Genomic DNA, 22,173 nt, shown 5'->3' on the forward strand with positions numbered 1-22,173 from the left:
CTGAGATCGTGCCACTGCACTCCAGCCTGGGCGACAGCAGGATCCTGTCTCAGGAAAAAAAAAAAAAGAATACATAAAATTTAACAAAAAAGATTGACCATAAATGTAGTTATTTATGTCTGGACTCTAAATTCTATTCCTTGATCTATGTGTTTATCTTCATGCCAGTACCACAGTGTCTTGATTACTGTAGCTTTGATAGTTTTAAAATCAGAATGTATGCATCCTCTAACTTTGTTCTTTTCTTTCAAGATTGTTTTGGATTTTCTTGGTCCTTTGCAATTCCATATGAATTTTAGCATTAGTTTGTCCATTTCTGCAAAAAAAGGTTCTGGGGTTTTGATAGGAGTTGCACTGAATCAGTAGGTGATTTGGTGAAGTATTTTCATCTTAACAATATGAAATGTTTCAGTCTATGAACATTAGATATTTGTTTAGGTCTTTGTTAATTTCTTTCAGGGATGTTTTGTAGTTTTCAGTGTACATGTCTTGTAGCTGTTTTGTTAAATTTATTACCAAGCACTTTTTTTTTTGCTGCTATTATAAGTGTTTATTATTTTCTTAATTTTATTTTGAATTTTCATTGATAGTCTATAGAAATATAGTTGATTTTTGTAAATTTTGAATCCTTGGTGAACTTGTTTATTCTAGTAGCTTTAGTGGATTCTGTAGGGTTTTCTATTTATGTGATCATGTCATCTGGAAATAGAGACAGTTTTTTTTTTCCCAATATTAATGTCATTTAATTCAATTTTTTGCTTAATTTACTGTATTGGTCCATTCTCACACTGCTATAAGGAAATACCCAAGACTGGGTAATTTATAAAGGAAATAGGTTTAATTGGCTGGGGAGGCCTCAAGAAACTTACAAATATGGCAGAAGACGAAGGGGAAATAAGGACCTTCTTCACGTGTTGGCAGGAGAGAGAAGTGCAAGTAGTGGAAATGCCAGATGCTTATGAAACCATCACATCTTGTGAGAACTCATTCACTATCTTGAGAACAGCATGGGGGAACTGTCCCTATGATCCAGTCATCTCCCTCCCTTGACATGTGGGGATTACAGGTCCCTCCCCTGACATGTGGGGATTACAATTCGAGATCAAATTTGGGTGGGGTACAGAACCAAATCAGATCATTTACCTTGCTAGAACCTCTACTGTAGTGTTGAATAGAAGTAGTAGCAAGAGCAGACATCCTTGTCTTATTTCTGATCTCAGGGGGAAGCACTTATTATTTTAAATATGATATTAGCTTTGATTTTTCATAGATGGCCTTTATCAGGTTGAGGAAGTTCCCTTTCCTAGTTGGGTGTTTTATTGTGTAAATGGTTTTGTATTTCATCATATGTTTTCTTCATCTAAGATGATTTGCCAAAATAAAAGTTTTTGGCCTTTGTTCTATTGATGTGGTGTATTATATTGATTTTCAAATCTTAAGCCAACTTGCATTTCTGAGATTGGTCATGCATAATCCTTTCTGTGTGTTGGTAGATTTGGTTTGTTAGTATTTTGTTGAGAATTTTTGCAGCTACATTTATAAGAGTTATAGGCTTGTCATTTTCTTTTCTTGTGATGTCTTTTTCTTGTGTTGGTAATAGTAATGCTGATCTCATAAAATGAATTGAAGAATATTCTCCCCAAGTTTTGGGAAGAGTTTGTGAACAGTTGGTATTAATTCTTCATTAAATGTTTGGTAGAATTCACCAGTGAAGCCATCTGAGCCTGCAGGTTTCTTTGTTTGTCTGTTTTTGGCAGCATTTGAGGGAACTTTTAAATTAAGAAGTCAGTTTTATTTAATGACTATGGGGTTGTTTATATTCTCTATTTCATCTTGGTTGTGTTTTGCTAGTGTGGTTTTGAGAAGTTGGTGTCAAATTTAAGAGCGTAAAATTGTTTGTAGTATTCCCTTACATTCTTTTAAAATTGCTATAGATCTGTACTGATGTCCTCTGTTTCATACTTGATGTTTTGTGTCTTCTCTTTGTCTTTTGTTGTTGTTGTTGTTAGTTTTGTTAGAGGCTTATTAATTTTTTGCTTAATTGATTTTCTCTATATTCCTCTTTTATTTCTTCTTTAAATAATTCCTTCCTTTGGCTTCATTTTGCTCTTTTTTAGTTTCTTTTGGTAATTCAGTTTCTGGTTTTAGATCTTTCTTCATTTCTAATGTAAGCATTTAGTGCGTCCGGTTGTTGTTAGCTGCATCCCATGTATTTTGATGTGTGTTTTGTTTTTGTTTTCATTTATTTTTATGTATATTTTAAAATTTTGAGACTTCTGTTTTGATCCATGGACTTTTTAAAAGTGTGTTGTTTATTCCTCTATTTAGAGATTTTCCTGTTGTCTTTCTGTTACTGATTTCTAGTTTGAGTAGATTATGGTTAGAAAATACACTGTTACCATTTCAGTTCTTTTAAGTTTTTTGAGGTTTGTTTTATGGCCTTGGTGAATGTTCCATGGGTGCTTGAAAAAAAAGTGTATTCTGCTGTTATTGAGTGGAATATTCTCTACATGTGTCAATAAGACCCTGTTGGTTGATTGTGCTATTAATGTAGCCACTCTGCTTTAAAAAATTTATTGTTATATCTTTCCATTCTTGTGCTTTTTGTTATGTTGCCGAATTTAAATTTCTTGCAAGCAACATATAATTGGGCCATTAAAAAAAAATCTACTCAGGCTAGCTGAGAGGAGATCCGGAGCCCAGAGCATCCAGGCCACTGCCCCACCTCCCCTGTGTCCCATCGCCTGCCACCTGCATCCTCAGTCCTCTTCCAACAATCTGCTAAAACATGTTGGATTACTATGAAGGTGTGCAGAGACATACCTTACCCAAGGATATTAAAAAAACATAATGAAAACTGGCACTGAAGTGGCACCCAGATTACATTCCTGAGAATAAAGAAGAAACAGAGAGAAAATTAAAACAAGTGGCTGAGGCATGTGAGGTGCTGTAAGATGCTAAAAGATGGTACATCTATAACAGATATGGCAAAGAAGGATTAAATGGTGGTGGAGGAGGTGGAAGTCATTTTGACAGTCCATTTGAGTTTGGCTTCACATTCTGTAACCCAGATGATGTCTTCAGGGAATTTTTTTTTGGTGGAAGGAACCCATTTTTATTTGACTTCTTTGAAGACCCTTTTGAGGACTTTTTTTTTTTGGAATAGGGTCTCTGAGGAAGCCAAGGGACAGAGTCATTTTTTCCACATTCAGTGGATTTCCATCTTTTGGAAGTGGATTTTCTTCTTTTGATACAAGATTTGTTACATTCAGATCAGTAGGTCATGCGGGTTTCACTTCATTCTCTTCCATGTCATTTGGTGGTAGTGGGATGGGCACTTCCAAATTGATATAAGGTTCTACTAAAATGGCTAATGACAGAAAAATCACTACAAAGACAATTGTTGAGAATGGTCAAGAAGGAATAGAATTTGAGGAAGATGGCCAGTTAAAGTCCTTAACCATACACAGTTAGGAGCAGCTGCTGCAGTTGGGTAACTCAAGTAATTCAATGCGTGCATTTAACAGAACTGTTAAACTATAATAAGCATCATTTGAGGATTAACATAAACTTTTTTTTTGAACATTTCAGATGAACCCAACTTTCAGTATAATTGTACCAAATCTAAAGTTTGTATAAACAGCTCAACAGAGTCCCCATTTGTCATAGACTTTTGAGTTTATTGTTGGTGTGTCTGGAGTTGGTTCCTGCCGGTGGGTTTGTGGTCTCTCTAACTTCAAGAATGAAGCCATGGACCTTCACAGTCGGTGACTGTTAGAGCTCTTAAAGATGGCACAGACCCAAAGAGTGAGCAGTAGCACGGTTTATTGTGAAGAGCAAAAGGACAAAGCTTCCACAGTGTGGAAGGGGACCTGAGTGGGTTGCCGCTGCTGGCTGGGGTGGCCAGCTTTTATTCCCTTATTTGTCCCCTCCCACGTTCCGTTTCTGTGCTGTCAGAATGCCCTTTTTTCAATCCTCCCTGCGATTGGCTGCTTTTAGGATTCTGCTGATTGGTGCGTTTTACAGAGTGCTGATTAGTGCATTTTGCAGAGCACTGATTGGTGCGTTTTACAGAGTGCTGATTGGTGCATTTTACAATCCTCTTTGCTAGCCACAGAGTGCTGATTGGTGAGTTTTTACAGAGCGCTGATTGGTGCATCTTACACAATCCTCTTGCTAGCTACAGTGCGCTGGTTGGTGCATTTTGCAATCCTCTTGTAAGACAGAAAAGTTCTCCAAGTCTCCACTTCCCAGGAAGTCCAGCTAGCTTCATCTCTCATTGGGACCACATAATAGGACCTTTTCTTTTTGTCTCTAAAATTGTAAATCTCTATGTGTGCTTTGCGTTTTTATTAAATGTACTCCAAGGTGAGCCTTGACACTTTAGTCATAGGAAAAGATTGCATACTAAAAAAGACGTGTAAAAGCATGGATCTGCTTTTCCATTGTGTTTAAAATGTGAGCCGTAGTGTTAGCCTCCTGTGAAGTTAACATTGCCAGGATGAATCTTCTACAGAAATAGTTACATTTCTGGTTTAATATAAATTAAGAATTTTTCTGGTAGTGCGTGAATGTTTGTTTCCTTGTCTTCTTGCAGACTACTAGAACCTTTATTTAGGATTCCATCTTGACTTAAAATGTTGTTTTGAGTCTATCTCGGTTTTGTAGTGGCTGTTTTGGTTGTTAATATGCATACGTGACTTAGTCTACTAGTATCAACATTTATACTTCAACAGAAGTGTGGAAAGCTCACTTTTATTTTACCTTTCACCTTCTCCAATTTTAAATATGATTGTCTTGAGTATCAGATGATGTTACAACTTTTGTTTCAGTCATGAAATATGATTTATAAAACTAACGAAGGAAAAGTCTTGTTTACACCTATATTTCCATTCTTCTGTTGTTTCTTCTTTGATATTTTGACATTCCTTTTTTAAAAAATCATTTTCTTTATGTTCAGCAAATTTCCTTCAGCCAGTCTTTATGGATAGGTGTGCTAGAGACTTTTTTTTAAAAACTTTATTTGAGAATATACTTTTATTTCCTTATTATTTCTGAAGGGCAGTTTCACTGGATATAGAAGTCCCAGTTGGCAGTTGTCTTTTATCCAATATTTGAAAAATACTGTGCCACTTTTATTTTTGGCCTCTGTGGTTTGAGATGAAAAATCTGTTGTCATTTGAATTGGTGTTCTCTTATGGGTAATGTGTTGTTTCTCTCTGGCTGCTTTCAAGGTTTTTTTTTTTTTTTTTTTTGTCTTTAGTTTTTGAGTGTTTAATTATGATGTGTTAGCGTGAATTTCATTAGGCTTATCAACTCTTTGTATTTGCTTAGCTATTTGGATCTGCAAGTTAGTGTTCCCTAAATTTGAGTATGTTTCAGTCATCATTTCTTCAAGTAGTGTTTGAACCGCACTCTCTTTCTTTTGTCTTTATGGGATTTTGATTGTGTGAATGTTGGATCTTTTTTTACTGTCCTGTAGTTCCCTGAAGCTACTACTTTTTTCAGTTTGTTTTCTTCTCTTGTTCAGATTGGGTGAATTCTAATTTTCTGTCCTCAAGTTCAACGATTCTCTTCCTCGTCATTTCCATTTTTTTTCCCCCTGAAACAGGGTGTGGCTCTTTCACTCAGGTTGGAGTTAGTGGCACAATCTTGGCTCACTGCAACCTCCACCTCCCAGGCTCAAGTCATACCCCTACCTTAGCGTCCTGAGTAGCTGGGACTACAGGTGTAAAGCCACCATGTCTGGCTGGTTTTTATATTTTTTGTAGAGATGGTGTTTCGCCATGTTGCCCAGGCTGGTCTTGAACTCCTGAGCTCAGGTGATCCACCCGCCTTGGCCTTCCAGAGTGCTGGGATTACAGCCATGAGCCACCATGCCCAGCCCATCTCTATGTTTTTATTGAGCCCACCTTAAAAATTTATTGTAATTTTAGTTACTTTTTTCTTCTTTTTAGTTTTTATTTGCTTATTTATTTTATTTAATTTTTTTTCTAGGTAGGAGTGCAGTGGTGTGATCACAGCTCACTCTCGCTTTGACCTCCCAGGCTCAAGTAATCTTCATACCTTAGCCTGGCAAGTAGCTGGGACTACAGGTGTATGCCACCATGCCCAGTTAATTTGTAAAAATTTTTTTGTAGCGATGGGATCTCACTGTGTTGCCCACGCTGGTCTTACAACTTCTATTTCTTTGCTGAGATTTTGCATTTTTTCACTTGTTTCTGGGTAATGTATAATTGTGGAAACATTTTTATTATGGCTGGTTGTGTTTTTTTCACTTGTTGTGGTAGAATTTGTTTTTTTTTTTTTTTGAGACGGAGTCTCGCTCTGTCACCCAGGCCGGAGTGCAATGGCGTGATCTCTGCTCACTGCAAGCTCCGCCTCCCAGGTTTACGCCATTTTCCTGCCTCAGCCTCCCGAGTAGCTGGGACTACAGGCACCCGCCACCTCGCCCGGCTAGTTTTTTGTATTTTTTAGTAGAGACGGGGTTTCACCGTGTTAGCCAGGATGGTCTCGATCTCCTGACCTAGTGATCCGCCTGTCTCGGCCTCCCAAAGTGCTGGGATTCCAGGCTTGAGCCACCACGCCCGGCCTAGAATTTGTTAATATATTGTTGAAACTTTTGCTTAAAAATTCTTGTCAAATTCCAACATCTGATTTACCTCTATTTTGGCTTTGGTTGATTTTCTTTTCTCGTTTATGGTGTGATTTTCTTAGGTGTTTTTTTGTTACATCATGGACATTTTATCTGTTAACTTAGGAGGCTCTGGGCCCTATTTACATTTTTATTTAGGAGTGGTTCCAGTGGCAGTTTAATTTTTAGAGACTTTGCAGACTACTTGGTTTGTTTGATCCTACTGGAGCGCCCACTGGAAGGGGTTTCCCCATGCTGGGTTTCTGATTGTCTACAGATGGGAGAGGATTATGGTGGGACCCACCTACTGGTCTCTTCTTTTCTCCCCTGTCCTGGTAACTTCGGGCAAGTGAAGAGGTTCTTGGCCCAACCTGAGCCACTTGCTACAGCTGGGTCCCTGAATTTCTCCTACTTGCCTCTCTATCTCTAGGTGGAAAACAGAGTCTCAGGCCAAGTAAGGAAGAAGAGTGCTTCCTGTGGTCTTGTCATTTGGGCTTCCAGTTGATCTCCTTCTCCTGATGTTTTCAGGACAACATCAGAGAGTTGTTGCTATTTGTTTTGGGGGAGGAATCTGACTATCTGAGCTACTTTCTTTTGCTAGATTGGTGGTTGGGAAATGTCAGGTCTGGGTTGTCTTCTTCTGTTGGGTGTGAGGACATGAAACACTCTGATGCTCTTTTGTTTCTCCATTCCTTGGGTCCCAAATTGGTTTACTGCCTTTTTACCACCTTTGGATTTTCCTTTGCTTGTTATTTCAATGGTTTACAGTTGTGCTTCGTGAGTAGCGGCAGTAGGATCTAGGCCATTTTATCTGAACTGGAAGTTGAAGTCCCTGCATCATCTCAATCCAGCGAGTTATTTCAGCATTGAAAATAATGGTATATAATTATATGTTTTGTGAACTTAAAATTTATTTTTAATTTTTAATTGTTGTGGGTACATAGTAGGTTATATATGGGGTACATGAGATATTTTGATACAGGCATAATAATCACATCATGGAAAATGGGGTATCCATCTCAAGCATTTATCCTTTGTATTACAAACAATCCAATTATATTATTTTGGTTGTTTTAAAATGTACAGCCTTGTTTACTTTTTTTTTTTTTGAGGCGGAGCCTCGCTGGACTGGAGTGCAGTGGCCAGATCTCAGCTCACTGCAAGCTCCGCCTCCCGGGTTTACGCCATTCTCCTGCCTCAGCCTCCCGAGTAGCTGGGACCATAGGCGCCCGCCACCTCGCCCGGCTAGTTTTGTATTTTAGTAGAGACGGGGTTTCACCGTGTTAGCCAGGATGGTCTTGATCTCCTGACCTCGTGATCCGCCCGTCTTGGCCTCCCAAAGTGCTGGGATGACAGGCTTGAGCCACCGCGCCCGGCCCAGCCTTGTTTACTTTTAAGCATTATGTAAAATGCATGCTTCACTTATAAACCACACTAAAGTTTTTGTGAAGTCAGTCATATCCTGCTCAAGAGGTTGCTAGGGAATAGATGCGTACTATTTTCCTGTGCATCTATACATAAACAGAATTTTGTTATTTAGTTAATTAAAGTGAGTTTTTGAATTCTGAGCATTTTCTTCAAAGATGTGTTTAATAGATTGTATTTAAGATATTTCAACTGTTCCCATAATACATTACTGCATTTTAGTACTTTTAAACATTTTTCAGAAAAAGACTGAAAATCTTGTATTATGCAACTGATTTATTCTAATTAATAGATTGGAAAAGGTAAGATAAATTGTCATGCTTTTACATTGCCTAGTTTTCTAATGGAGAATAAATTGGCCCAAAATAAGAAAATGTTCACCGTACATTAATAGAAGCTAGTGTTTTTGGCTGGGGACGGTGGCTCACACCTGTAATCTCAGCAACTTGGGAAGCTGAGGTGGAAGGATCCCTTGAGGTCAGGAGTTTGAGATCAGCCTGGGGAAATGTAGTGAGTCCCCATCACTAAGAACAACAACAACTACAGAATCACTGGGCTCCTTTGCAGCTGCTACTTAGTATTCTCTAATTGATTCTTATGACAAATCTCAGTTTTCCTAATCAGATTAAAAATTATTCCCTTAGCTCAGGGACTATATGATTTTTTTTATGTTTAGGCACACCTCTACATTGTGTTCAGTGCCTAGTGTAATTCTGGGCATGTATTCTAGACAGAGTAGATCAGATTGGTTCTGGCATTGAATAAGGTGAAGAATATCAAAAGATGTACTGGAAATGGAGTATGGCTTTTTGTGGCCCACTTACAAGTTTTTAAATGACCATATTTAATTATATTTATATTAAAACTAGTAATTCCATTCCTTCTTATTTTTGACTTGTGATAGTATTTTTGTTGTTGTTGTTTTTTTGAGACAGAGTCTCACTCTGTCGCACAGTCAAGTGCAGTGGCACAATGTTGGCTCACTGCAACCTTTGCCTCCCATGCTGAAGTGATTCTCATGCCTCAGCCTCCCAAGTAGCTGGGATTACAGGTGTGTACCAGCATGCCCGGCTAATTACTTGTAATAGTATTTTAACATGTTTTTGATTACAAAGAATTGACACTTCAAAATCAAAGTTAAATGAAGTGTTAAACTTTAATTTTAAATGGGCATTTCTATATTCTTTTCTAGTGTTCCCTTCATTATTACAATAACTTCATGTAATAAAAATGATGAGTTTTCTCTGATTATACACATATGTATCTATCATTGTAAATAACATCTTCATGTCAAAATTTATGTCTATTAGTGTTACACTGAACTTTAAAGATGTTTACTTTTTTTTCTGATTCCTAGAAGATTGCTAAGAGTAATGTTAAATATATCTTAATTTGAAAATGACCTTACCTGTGGTGTTATGTTAGAGTAGACATTTATTAGGAGGTGGAGGATCTGGTGGATGGCTTTTGTTTTTGATTTGGAGAGAGTCTCACTCTGTTACTCAGGCTGGAGTGCATGGTGCAGTCCTAGCTCACTGCAGCCTCAAATTTCTTGACTCAAGTAATCCTCCCACCTCAGCCTTCCTAGTGTCTGGGTGGCATGCACCAGCTTGCCTGGCTAATTAAAAAAAAAAATTTTTTTTGTAGAGATGGGGTCTCACTTTGTTACCCAGGCTGGTCTCAAACTCCTGGGCTCAAGTGATCCTCCCACCTTGGCCTCCCAAAGTGTTGGGATTATAGGCATGAATTGCTGTGCCCGGCCTTAGTTGAAGTCTTTGTCTTGCCACTAAGATGGTGTATAATCTTCGTTACTTAACCTCTTGAACCTGTTTCATCATCTAAAGAACTGAGACAAACAATAATACTTGCCCAGGTAGTTGTGTGTGAGTGTTTAGGGGGTGGGGAATGAAATGTCACCTGTGAAAGCACTTTGTAAACTCTAAAGTACTTTATCAGAAGATGGTTGTTTCGTCTTTGAGTAAGATTGTTTCAAAGTTTGCCTGGGTGATCTTGATCATCATAGTACAAAATGTATCATGATTGTTTACAAAATGAATGTTTATTCAGTAAAAATTTAAGAATTAAACAGCTTTTCCTTAAGTTTTGTGGCTTACTAACCTTAAAAATTAATTTACGTTATCTGGGAAAGGATTACATAGTTGCTTGTCAGTGCAGCATCCTCTCTGTGATAGGGTTAGTTTTGGAATGTTTCTTCTGGAAGCAGGTGATTTAGATTTAAAAGTTCTATCTCTTTAGTGGTTTATAGTCTAAAGTTTATAAAATGCTTACTTTTGTAGCATTGTTTATAACTGCTTACTTTTGTAGCATTATTTTTCTAACATGGATGGACAGTTGGTTTCTTCTTTGACGAATATTTATTGGTTAGTTGATTTGAAAAGATCAAGGGAAGGTGAAAATTTTCCCTTGATGGCTTTATTTTACTCACTTTGCTAGGCCAACTTCTATGTATCTGAGTGCTCCTTTGTAGGATTTTCTTTCTCAGCTAAGTGCAGTAACCACACCAATTGCAAAGTTTTAAAGATTGTGACTTGATTTTTTTATTTTTTTGAAAGGTGATTTCTGGCCAGGCACGGTGGCTTATGCCGGTAATCCCAGCAGTTTGGGAGGCCAAGGCAGGTGGATCATGAGGTCAGGAGATCGAGAACATCCTGGCCAACGTGGTGAAGCCCCATCTCTACTAAAATACAAAAAATCAGCCGAGCTTGGTGGTGCATGCCTGTAGTCCCAGCTATGCAGTTGGCTGAGGCAGGGGAATTGCTTGAACCTGGGAGGTGGATATTGCAGTGAGCTGAAATCATGCCACCACACTCCAGCCTGGTGACAGAGCAAAGCCAAAAAAAAAAAAAAAAAAAAAAAAAGTGATTTCTGGGGTGGTTTGAATTTACTGGGCTGTCATCCCTCCTTGGGATAGATATGGTTATGAATAATATACTGTTAGGCCATTCAGATATCATTTAGTTCAAAATATATAAAGTGTTACTCCTTAGGGGGAATCTTAATAACTTTAAATTTCAAAGCAGTTATTACAAGTTTAAAGAACACGTTCATCTGTTCTTTGCATTGTCACTCTATAGAGATTCAAAACAAATTCATAGAAATCTCTTGCCTGGAACAAGTTTTTATTCTTTTTAAAACATCATTCAAAAAGCCTCATTAAATCATAAAAGTAAGAACTAATTTAAAAATATAACTTGACTAATGTGTAAATGTATAATGTGTAAAATGTGCTCTAGTTAAAAGATGCTAAAGGACTGTAAGCATTTTTAGTTTCAGATTCTTATACCATGTGTGCTGTAATTTATCCTTTCATTGCTTTGGGCTTTTGATTTAAAGGGCAGTGGTAGCCTTTTTATTTGATAGAGCTCCTGGGAGTATAAACAGTTAAAATGTGTAAGCATTACACATTTCATTGAAACTTTAAAAATGATTTTCTAGAAAGATTACCTTAGTTAACCAAGAACTATGTTCTTTATCAATGAATGGCTTTTCAAAGGATGATCATACTTAGGAGTAACATTAAGGTTTTATTTATTGCCTTAGAAATTTATATTCTTGACAGAATTTTTGTGGGAGTTTCTTCTAACACATCTTTTATCTGTATCTTGCTACGTTAATTCATAAAACTTCATCTTTAGCAATTTTACTTTTCTAGGCAAAGATGACAGTTAAAACATAATTTGGTGGGCTAAAAGTATACTCTGCAAACAACATAAAGATATACTTTGAAAATATTGTATCAGTAGAAACTGTCTACATGAAATGTGAAATATTTGAAAACATGAAATGTGAAATATTTGAAAATACGAAAGAAGCTCTTCCTATCTGTTGCATTGTGCATGCAGTTTTTGTAGCTCTTCTGAAGGAGTACTTCTGAAATTTGTTACTAGCATTATTTTTAAACAAAGAATGGAAATTAAGTTAGATTGGACTAACCTATTTATGTTGCTAAGAATTACCATGGTGCATTTGATACAGTGTTTCATAAAGTTCATAGTAGACTTATCAGTATGTTGAAATTTCTTTTATTTTTAAGGCAGTCAAGTCTTTTTCTGGAAATTCTAAGGGTAACGTAATGTTGCCAAACTCCGTTTAGGCTGGTTTTGAGACCAAGTTTCACCATTTTATTAGGTTAATGTGACCTTGGGTGACTTTTCTGCATGCCTTAGTTTTGTTATCTATGATTCCATAATTAGAAAGAGAGTGTTGTATGGTGGTTAAGCTTCTAGAGCCTGATTTTCCTGGGAGGAAATTCCAGCTTTACTAATAATTTAAAAAATACTGCGTCTCTTATGTGTAAGGCACTGTTTTAGGCACTTGGGAAATATCAGTGGATAAAACAGACAAAAATTTTTTTCTCTTGTGTAGCTTATAGTTAGGGCAGAAAAAAACATAAATAAGTCGGTTGTGTAATATGTTAGGAGGTGGGCAGTACTGTGCAAAATGTATAACAGGATAAAAGGGGGATTGAGTGTATATGGTGGGATGCTGTAATTTTAAATGGTGTGACTGGAAGAGGCCTCATTAACAAGACTTTAGCAAGACTTTGTAGTAGCTAAAGGATTTAGTTACAAAGATCTCTCGAGGAAGAGTGTTCCAGACAGAGGAACAGCCAGTGCAGTAGATTCTGCTGCATGCTGGAGATTCTGGGACAATAAGGAGGTCAGGTCACTGCTGCTGGAGTGGAGTGAACAAGGGGAGAGGATAGAAAATGAGGTCTGAAAGATGAGGGTGGGTAGTGGTGGAGGTGGTCGTTGATGGGTGGGGGATAAGCACAGTAGTGCATGTAAGGCCTTGTAGACCCTTATAAGGAGATTGGTTCTGCCTCTTACTACTTTCATATTCTTTAGTAAATTATATAACCTTTTAGTTTTGTCATCTGTAAAATGTGAATAATAACAATACCAATCTCATAGGCTTGTTGTTTTGATTGAGTTAATACCTGTAGTGTCCTAGGAACACTACTGAGCAGAGTCCAAAGCATATATTCATTACTTATATATTGCATATATTCTTACATGTGGAATCAACATTAAGAGATCACCTTCTTCCTTTTCTTTTGAAAAGGTAGCAAAGGAAGAGTTAATTGCTCACTGCTTTGACTTTTCCATGATAAATTGCTTATGCTTCAATTGTATCACATTATTATCACAAACATTTACTCCGTATGTGCTTATCATCCTTGCTAAATTATGAATGCTTTTGGACAGAGACCAGGGTATTTTATTATGTCTTAGGAATCTTAATGTGTTGTAAATATATATCATGTGATAAAAAATGTTGACTAAATTAATGACAAAAATGTTGGCTTAATTAATACATTGGACCACCTGCTAGTAAGTATATTGGAACATTGCCAGTCTATCAAAGCTAAATAGTGGAAGGGTGGTAGCTAACGGCCTCTGCAAAATATTTATATATTTTATTTCTGTGCCGTAATTATTCAAATTGGCATTAGTAGAAAATTTCCTTAAATATTATATAGGTATAGAAGTTTGTACCATGTAAAATGAAAAGTCTTTATGTATATTATTGTATATCTATTAACATTTGCTGTCCTTGGTTGATAGGAAACAACTGCTATCTTGATTGATAGCATAGATACAATAAAACTCCTACTTTAAAATACAATAGTTCCCTACTTACAGTGGTTTGATTTAGGATTTTTTGACTTTATGATGATGCAAAAGGCATAGGCATTTAGTTATAGGCATGAACTTGTTACTTATTGGGACATAACCTCATCATAAGTCAAGGAACATCTGTATATTTTTAGTCTTAATCTGTTTATATCTGCCCAAGTGTTTATAATCAAAGATTATTTAGCCAGCAAAATGTTAAAAGAATTGCTAAGCAGGAATATTCACTGACTGCTGAAGTGGGGTAGTAGGGCAAGCAAAGAGGAAGATCTGAACTGACTTGGGTGGTTGTCCAAGTAGTTTTATATCTGCGTTTTTGTATTTGCATGGTTTCAGTTTCTAGCTTAGTAGGTTCTCTTCTCCCCATTCTTGGTTGAGAGGAGTGGAAGAGGAGAAAGGGGGATAGAGGCTTGAAGACATGAAATTGGTAGATGATGCTAAATGAATTAGAGTTCCAGAGACAGACTATGTGACAGGTGACTTGGGGGTAATTGTGGGTTTACATGGTAGAGGAATGGTTGTGTGGGAAAGACATTCCAGAATTTCTGTTTATAAATTTATACTTTGAGGTTATATTATTTTGTGTGTATGCATGTTTCCTTTTCCTTCTTGCTTCACTATTTTATTTTTGTTTTCTTTTACATATCTAAGTTATATTCTTTGATGTATGACAGCAGTAATTTAGTGCTTTCAATAAAATGTGATGCAAGAAGGTGAGTATGCTTTTTGTGAAAATGTGTTCGACTGAATATTAAGATTTCAAAAACATTTGTCCACTCTGTGGATGTTACTAGCTCATGATGAGTTGTGTAATAATATCCTGATTGTGGAGTAGATACATCACATCAACTTTTAAAAAGACTCATAATGTTAAAATGCATAATGTGAAGACATTTTTTCCCCGTATATAGGCTTTGCAGTGTCCTTTTCTGTTCAATTTTATTCTTGTAATTAGCAATTCTAAAAGTTGGATGTAGTAATGTATGTAGCAGTATATGTACAGAATATATAATATTCTAATAGAATACTGAACAGCGGCAGTGTAATGCAGAAACAGTTGTTAAAAGAAGAACTTTAGACAAATTTAGCAGAGCGTATCTGTGCAAAGAACTATTCATAAATCAGGCAGCACTCTGAACCAGAAGAGGTTTGGAGACCTCCACCCAGCAACATAGGCAGGCAGTATTTATACACAGAAAAAGCAAGTGACAAGCAGAAATAGCTTGATTGGTTACCTCTTGGCATTTGCCTTATGTGGACATAGTCTTATCAGGTGACAGTCTGTAATTGGCTGAGGTTTGGCTACTGTGATTTGCTGAGACTCAGCTACTTGTTACAAAAATATACTCTTAAATTAGGTAGCAGTTTGTTTACATAGTAAGTTAGGTTTTGTTGGCTACCCAGAGAGGCAGCTTTAGACCTAATTTAACATAATTTTGCTTTACTTTAACCATTTTTAATAGTGTCTAACTTAGTAGTATAGTTTTATAGCTTTTATTATCCTTTTGGTACTCTTGCTATAGAAGTATGTACTTAAAATAACTTTGCATAATTGAGAGGAATGACATATATATGCTTTTGAATGCTTGGCTGCAAAACATCGAGGCAGGCAGTTAGGAGCTTAGTAGAAATAAAGTATTTTAAAGTAGATTTTTTTGTTTGTAACTAGCTCAATAACAAAGCTACTGACTAGCTAAGTACTAGAAAATGCTAAATTATCAGAAAGACTGTACTGTTTGTAGTTTCTTGATAAAGCATATGTAAATGCAACCTTGAGTTGATATACTTGGTTATCTTCTAGAGATTATCAATTTCTAGAAAATACCCTGCTTTTACATTTATGGCTTTTATTGATGTGCAAGGTATTTATGGATCCCTAAACTTGTATTAGGACTGTTACATAAAATGCTTTACCTATTGTTTCTGAATAAAATTATATTTGGCTTGTTCCTTATTTCTGATAATTCAACTTTCAGTCTTCATTACTTTCATTTAATATACCTGGGAAAAATCCCAATTACATGAATAAAGTGATCTGTGGTTGGTATCAATGCAATAATGCCAATGTGGAATGTTAATTTTCTGTGTTAGTCTCTGCTAAAAGGTCGATTATAGCATGATGTTTAAAAAATATTGATGGACCATTTTAGCGTTATTAAATACCTTTTGCTTTGAACTTTTAAGATGCTTATGTTTGTATTTTCAAAAACTGCATCCTTAATATATTTAGATTTTTTCAGCTGAGGGAAATGTTACTGTAAGAGTTTATCAAGAAAACAGTGCTATTTGAGTGTTGGAGAGTATCAGAATATGATTTTAATGAAACACGTTTGTGCTTTCCTTCCTATTTTAGGATATTTAAGATAATTGTCAAGGTTATTGTCCTGACTTCAAAGAAATCTTAATTCTTCACTGGAAGTTAAGTTTGAAAAAGTCCAATTTGTATCTGAGTCATTGTTGTAATATCATTTAGCATTGATGGGTCATTGCACTCAGACTAAGTGTTAGTTGTTACTAATTTTATTTAACAGTATCTACCATGGAAAGAATTTTGTTAGACTTAGGACACTTAAATGTAACAATTTTACCTGACTTTAAGACTATGTTTAATTCTGATTCTTTGGGGGGGATAACCTGTATTTGTGTACTTTTGTAGGATAGAGGGAGGAATCAGCAGCTTGAAAATTTAAGCACGTGATCTGGCGGGATGGGCATTTGCCTGACATATTTAATGGAGGTAATTCAGCATTGTTTGACTCAATCTTTAATTTTTACCTGTGATAGATGCTCATGTTACTACACATACTTACAATAACTGTTGGGTATAAGTGTGCATTTATGGCCAATCCCTTTTCTTTTTATATTCATGTAAATAACATGATATCACTATTATAAATAGTATAAATAATATGTAGATGTGGACATATGTACATAGAAAATAACATTGTTAATTTTATAAGATGAAGTCCATTATCTTCTCTTAAGATTACTTGCATATCTTCTTTTAGGCCTCATTTCCTTTATGTTAGAAAGGCAAATGATCCTCTCCTTTCTTGTTGGCCTATGTTGGTGCATATATTAAACCTATGCTTTTATCTTTCATACAACATGAAAGAAAATATCTAACAGTTTTCAAGGAGTTTACATATCTGTCGGTGGCACATACTCATGTCAATTTTGAATGATCATAAAAATTATTCTATTTGTTGTATTTTTAATTTTTTACTTTTTTTTATAGAGACGGGGTCTCGACTATGTTGCCCAGGCTGGTCCTGAACCCCTGAACTCAAGTAGTCCTCTTGCCTCAGCATCCCAAAGTGCTAGGATTACAGGTGTGAGTCACTGTACCCGGCCTGATCATAAAAATTCTGAAGTTTCTCTGTGCATTTTAAAATTTGTTTTTTGAGAATTTTTTTTTTTTTTTTTTGAGATAGGGTTTTGCCCTGTTGCCCAGGCTGGAGTACAGTGGTGTGATCTTGGCTCACTGCAACCTCTGTCTGCGGGGCTCAAGTGATCCACCCACCTCAGGCCTCCCAAGTAACTGGGACCACAGGCACAGGCCACCCTACCTGGCTAACTTTTGTGTTTTTTTTTTGTTGAGATAGCGTTTTGCCATGTTGCCCAGGCAGATCTTGAACTTTTGAGCTCAAGCAATCCATCCGCCTTGGCCTCCCAAAGTGCTGGGATTATAGACCTGAGCCACTGCGCTCAGCCTGAGAATTCTTTTTCACCTTGCAGATTGAAATTATTTGGAGTTTCAGTGGCCATATTTTAGGATTTTCCTAGTTTTTCCTCATCTTCTGATAATTATGTTCAACATTTTTCACTTCTTTACTCATGTTTATTACAATAGGTGTATACACTTAGGCAATAGAGAATGTTATAACATCGAGAAAAGGCTTTCCAACCCCTCCCTATTCAGTATAATCATTGTATATCCCTGCAGACAATTTCTATACATATACAGGCATTTATGTGTGTGCTTATATTTACACATTTTTTTACACAAATGAGATCACACCATATTATTCAGTAATATTAAAAAAATAAACGTCCACATTTTTGCAAATCATTCCTTCTCATTTTATGCTGCATAGTATTCTAATATTTGGACATATCATGATTTTTCTAACTAGTCATCTACTTACGGATATTTAGCCCCTTTTTTTTGCTATTGTAAATGATGATGCAGTGAATATTCTTGGGTACACCTTTGCACATATTTAAAAATGTATCTGGCTAGGAGTGGTGGCTTATGCCTGTAGAGGCCAAGGCAGGTGGATCACTTGAGGTCAGGAGTTCGAGACTAGCTTGGCCAACGTGGTGAAACCCCAGCTCTACTAAAAATACAAAAATAAGCCAGACATGGTGGTGGGTGCCTATTATCCCAGTTACTCGGGAGACTGAGGCGGAAGAATTGCTTAAACCCAGGAGGCGGAGGTTGCGGTGAGCCAAGATGCCACCACTGCATTCCAGCCTGGGCAACAGAGCAAGACTCTGTCTTAAATTAAAAAAAAAAATTATATATATATATATATATCTGTAGTATAAATTCCGAAGGGAAAATTATTGGACTGAAGATTATGTACATTTAACAATTTGGTGGATAAATTGCCTAACTCTAAAAAGAAGGCCAAATATCACTAGTCTGTGAGAGAGGGGATCTCTGTATCTCTTTGACAACACTAGCTAGTGTTAAACTTTTTAATATTTGTCAGTTTTTTGTTGATTAGCTTTGCTTTTCTTACAAATGAGTTTGAAGATTTTCCCCCTTATTATCGGCCATAATGTATGTTTTCAGTTACCGATTTGGTCATGTGCTTTGCCCTTTTATGGAGCTCTTTATGTTTTTGTATATTAAGGAAAGGAGCCTCTTGTCATTTTTTTTTTTAAGTTTTCCAGTTGACAATTGTATACACTTATGAGAGTGTAATGTTTTTTATTTTTACTTGACACATATATAGTGTATATTTATGGTAACATACATGGTGTATATTTAAATTTTATACACTATTAAAAATAGTGTATGTTCACAATAAACACTTTTTCTGTATTTTGTTACATGCTTACATTGTGTAATGATCAGATCTGGCTAATTAGAGTATTTTCATCACTTTAAATATTTACCATTTCTTTGTGAGCCTCTTGTCATTTATTAGACAGATTACTTTTGCTCAAGTTTTGCTCATCTTTTGATTTTATTATTTTGCCCAACAGAAGTTTTCATTTTTTATTGTTGAATATACTAATCTCATCTTCCATGACTGAGGTGGGCAGTGGAGAACAGTTCTGTGTTAGATTTAAAAGGTCTTTATCATTGATTATAGGGCTCACTTTTCCCTTCAGGTTATAGCATCTCTGAATAACATGAATCTCTAACTTATCATACTTTGACTTTTGTTTCTTTTCTTCTTTTCTTAAATTAGTTTGGCCAGGTGTCTTTAGGAAGAAAATGAATATACATAAATAATTATCTTTTAAAATATAAATAATAGGTATTGGGACTTATGATGGAAGAAGAGGTATACATTCATAATGACAACTACAAAGTTAAAATGCCTGGGAGCATATTACTTAAAAAAAATTTGAAACTCTATGGAAGAATAAGAAAGAGTATTTGAATCAGTTCACATTTTTTGATAAGATATATATGAAACTCTTCAAATATATATTTAAAGCTGTATATTTTAAGTATTGCTTTAACTGCATCCTGTAAATTTTGATATTTGTTTTCATTTTCATTCAGTTAAAAATATTTTCTAATTTCCCTTTNGTTCTGTGTTAGATTTAAAAGGTCTTTATCATTGATTATAGGGCTCACTTTTCCCTTCAGGTTATAGCATCTCTGAATAACATGAATCTCTAACTTATCATACTTTGACTTTTGTTTCTTTTTCTTCTTTTTCTTAAATTAGTTTGGCCAGGTGTCTTTAGGAAGAAAATGAATATACATAAATAATTATCTTTTAAAATATAAATAATAGGTATTGGGACTTATGATGGAAGAAGAGGTATACATTCATAATGACAACTACAAAGTTAAAATGCCTGGGAGCATATTACTTAAAAAAAATTTGAAACTCTATGGAAGAATAAGAAAGAGTATTTGAATCAGTTCACATTTTTTGATAAGATATATATGAAACTCTTCAAATATATATTTAAAGCTGTATATTTTAAGTATTGCTTTAACTGCATCCTGTAAATTTTGATATTTGTTTTCATTTTCATTCAGTTAAAAATATTTTCTAATTTCCCTTTACATTTTGTCTTTGTTATTTAGAAGTTTGAAGTTTAATTTCCAAATGTTCGTGGATTTCCCAGTTTTTTAGTTGATATCAAATTCAATTCTGGTATGGTTAGAGAACATATAAATGTATTTGTTTATAAGACAGGGTCTTGCTGTGTTGCCCAGGCTGGTCTTGAACTCCGGGGCTTAAGCAATCTGTCCACCTCAGGCTCCCGAAGTGTGGGGATTACAGGCGTGAGCCACCTTGTGCGGCTCAGACAACATATTTTTATGACTTCAATCCATTTAAATTTAGTGAGACTTATTTTATGGCCCAGCATGTTGCCTGTCCTAGAGAATGTTTTAAAACACTATGTATTCTAGTATTGTTTGGTAGTGTTTTCAATATATGCCACTTACGTATAGTTGGTTGATAGTGTGGTTCCGGTCTTCTCTGTCCTTTCTAGTTTTCTATCTAATTATTATCTCACTTATTTAGAGTGAGACGTTGAGATCTCCAAATATAATTGTTGAATTTTTAATTTTTTAATTTTTCCTTTCAACCACGTTAGTTACTGCTTCATTATTTTGGTTATCTGGGAATATTTTTTCATTTTTGAAGGATAGTTTTGCTGCCTTCTTGGTTGACAGCTGTATCTTTCAGCTCTTTGAATATGTGATTTCACTGTCTTGTTGTCTCTATTGTTTTTAACTGGAAGTTAGCCACTAATCTCTGCATATGCTGAATCATTATTCTCTTCCTACTTTCAAGATTTTTCTCCTTGTGTTTGCTTTCAACAAGTTCGACTACGTTGTGTCCAGTTGTAGGTTGCCTTATATTTTCCTACTTGAAATTCATTGTGCTTCTTAGATCTGTAGATTTATTTTCCTTAGAAAAATTAAATTTGGGGCCAGGCATGGTGGCTCTTACCTATAATCCCAGCACAGGTGGGGATTTGAGAGGCCAAGGTGATCACATCACCTGAGGTCAGGAGTTTAAGACCAGCTCAGCCAACATGGTGAAACCCTGTCTCTACAAAAATACAAAAATTAGCCGGGCATGATGGCGGGTTCCTGTAATCCCAGCTACTTGGGAGGCTGAGGCAGGAGAATCACTTGAACCTGGGAGGCACAGGTTGCAGTGAGCCGAGATCACACTATTACACTCCAGACTGGGTGACTGAGCGAGACTCCATCTTAAAGAAAGTAAATTTGTCACGTTTTGGCCAATATTTTATTAATTTTTTTTTCTGCCCTTCTTTCCTGGTACTCAAAATGTTGGTAAGCTGAATGTTGTTCCACATGTCTTTGAGGCTCTGTTCATTTTACTTCCATCTTTTTCCACTCTTGTTTTTCAGAGTAGATGGTTTCTATTGATGTATCTTAAAAGTCACTGATTTTCTTTTGCCATAGATCTGTTGAGCCCTTCTGATAAATTTTTTATTTCTGTTACTGTATTCTTAAACTTCAGGATTTCCATTTGGTTCTTTTACATAATTTCTGCATCTTTGTTGAGGATCTCTTACTTGTTGATTGTGGTTTTTCTTTTTTTTTTTTTGTTGAGACGGAGTCTCGCTCTGTCGCCCAGGCTGGAGTGCAGTGGCCGGATCTCAGCTCACTGCAAGCTCCGCCTCCCGGGTTTACGCCATTCTCCTGCCTCAGCCTCCCGAGTAGCTGGGACTACAGGCGCACGCCACCTCGCCCGGCTAGTTTTTTGTATTTTAGTAGAGACGGGGTTTCACTGTGTTAGCCAGGATGGTCTCGATCTCCTGACCTCGTGATCCGCCCATCTCGGCCTCCCAAAGTGCTGGGGTTACAGGCTTGAGCCACCGCGCCTGGCCTGATTGTGGTTTTTCATAATTAAAAAACTTTAAAACATGAGTTCCTTTTAACATATTTAACATATCTATAGTAGATATTTTACATAATATATTGTAACAACTCTGGATTGTGAAGAGCCACTCCCCTTTTATTGTTATTGTTGTCATTTCATTATAGTTTATATATGATACAATCGTACTGAGAAAAAGAAATTTTATTTTGCACGAAAGTGTATCTGGAAAAAGAGATACGCGTGAATATCCAGGAAAATTCTGAAATGCAAAAGTACTGAGAGGTGAATAGCTCTGTAAGATTTTGAACAGGCCAGGTGCGGTGGCTCAAGCCTGTAATCCCAGCACTTTGGGAGGCCGAGACGGGCGGATCACGAGGTCAGGAGTTCGAGACCA

At 36.2% G+C, this 22,173-nt stretch overlaps 1 protein-coding gene and 1 pseudogene across 4 annotated transcripts in view; both read left to right on the plus strand.

The window, feature by feature from the left end:
* The window catches only part of ZNF148 (zinc finger protein 148), a 153,399-nt gene that overhangs the window by 29,624 nt on the left and 101,602 nt on the right, over positions 1–22,173 (plus strand). For 3 of the 4 annotated variants that reach the window (XM_017855347.1, XM_017855350.1, XM_017855349.1), the window contains exon 2: positions 16,373–16,453. The gene's annotated coding sequence lies outside the window, so the exon portion shown is untranslated. The remainder of the gene's footprint in view (positions 1–16,372; positions 16,454–22,173) is intronic. The other variant, XM_017855348.1, reaches the window with a different exon arrangement.
* On the plus strand, positions 2,789–3,543 carry LOC108517415 (dnaJ homolog subfamily B member 6-like; annotated as a pseudogene).

This window comes from Rhinopithecus bieti, unplaced genomic scaffold, assembly GCF_001698545.2.
Source record: "Rhinopithecus bieti isolate Rb0 unplaced genomic scaffold, ASM169854v2 scaffold_39586, whole genome shotgun sequence".
NCBI lineage: Eukaryota > Metazoa > Chordata > Mammalia > Primates > Cercopithecidae > Rhinopithecus > Rhinopithecus bieti.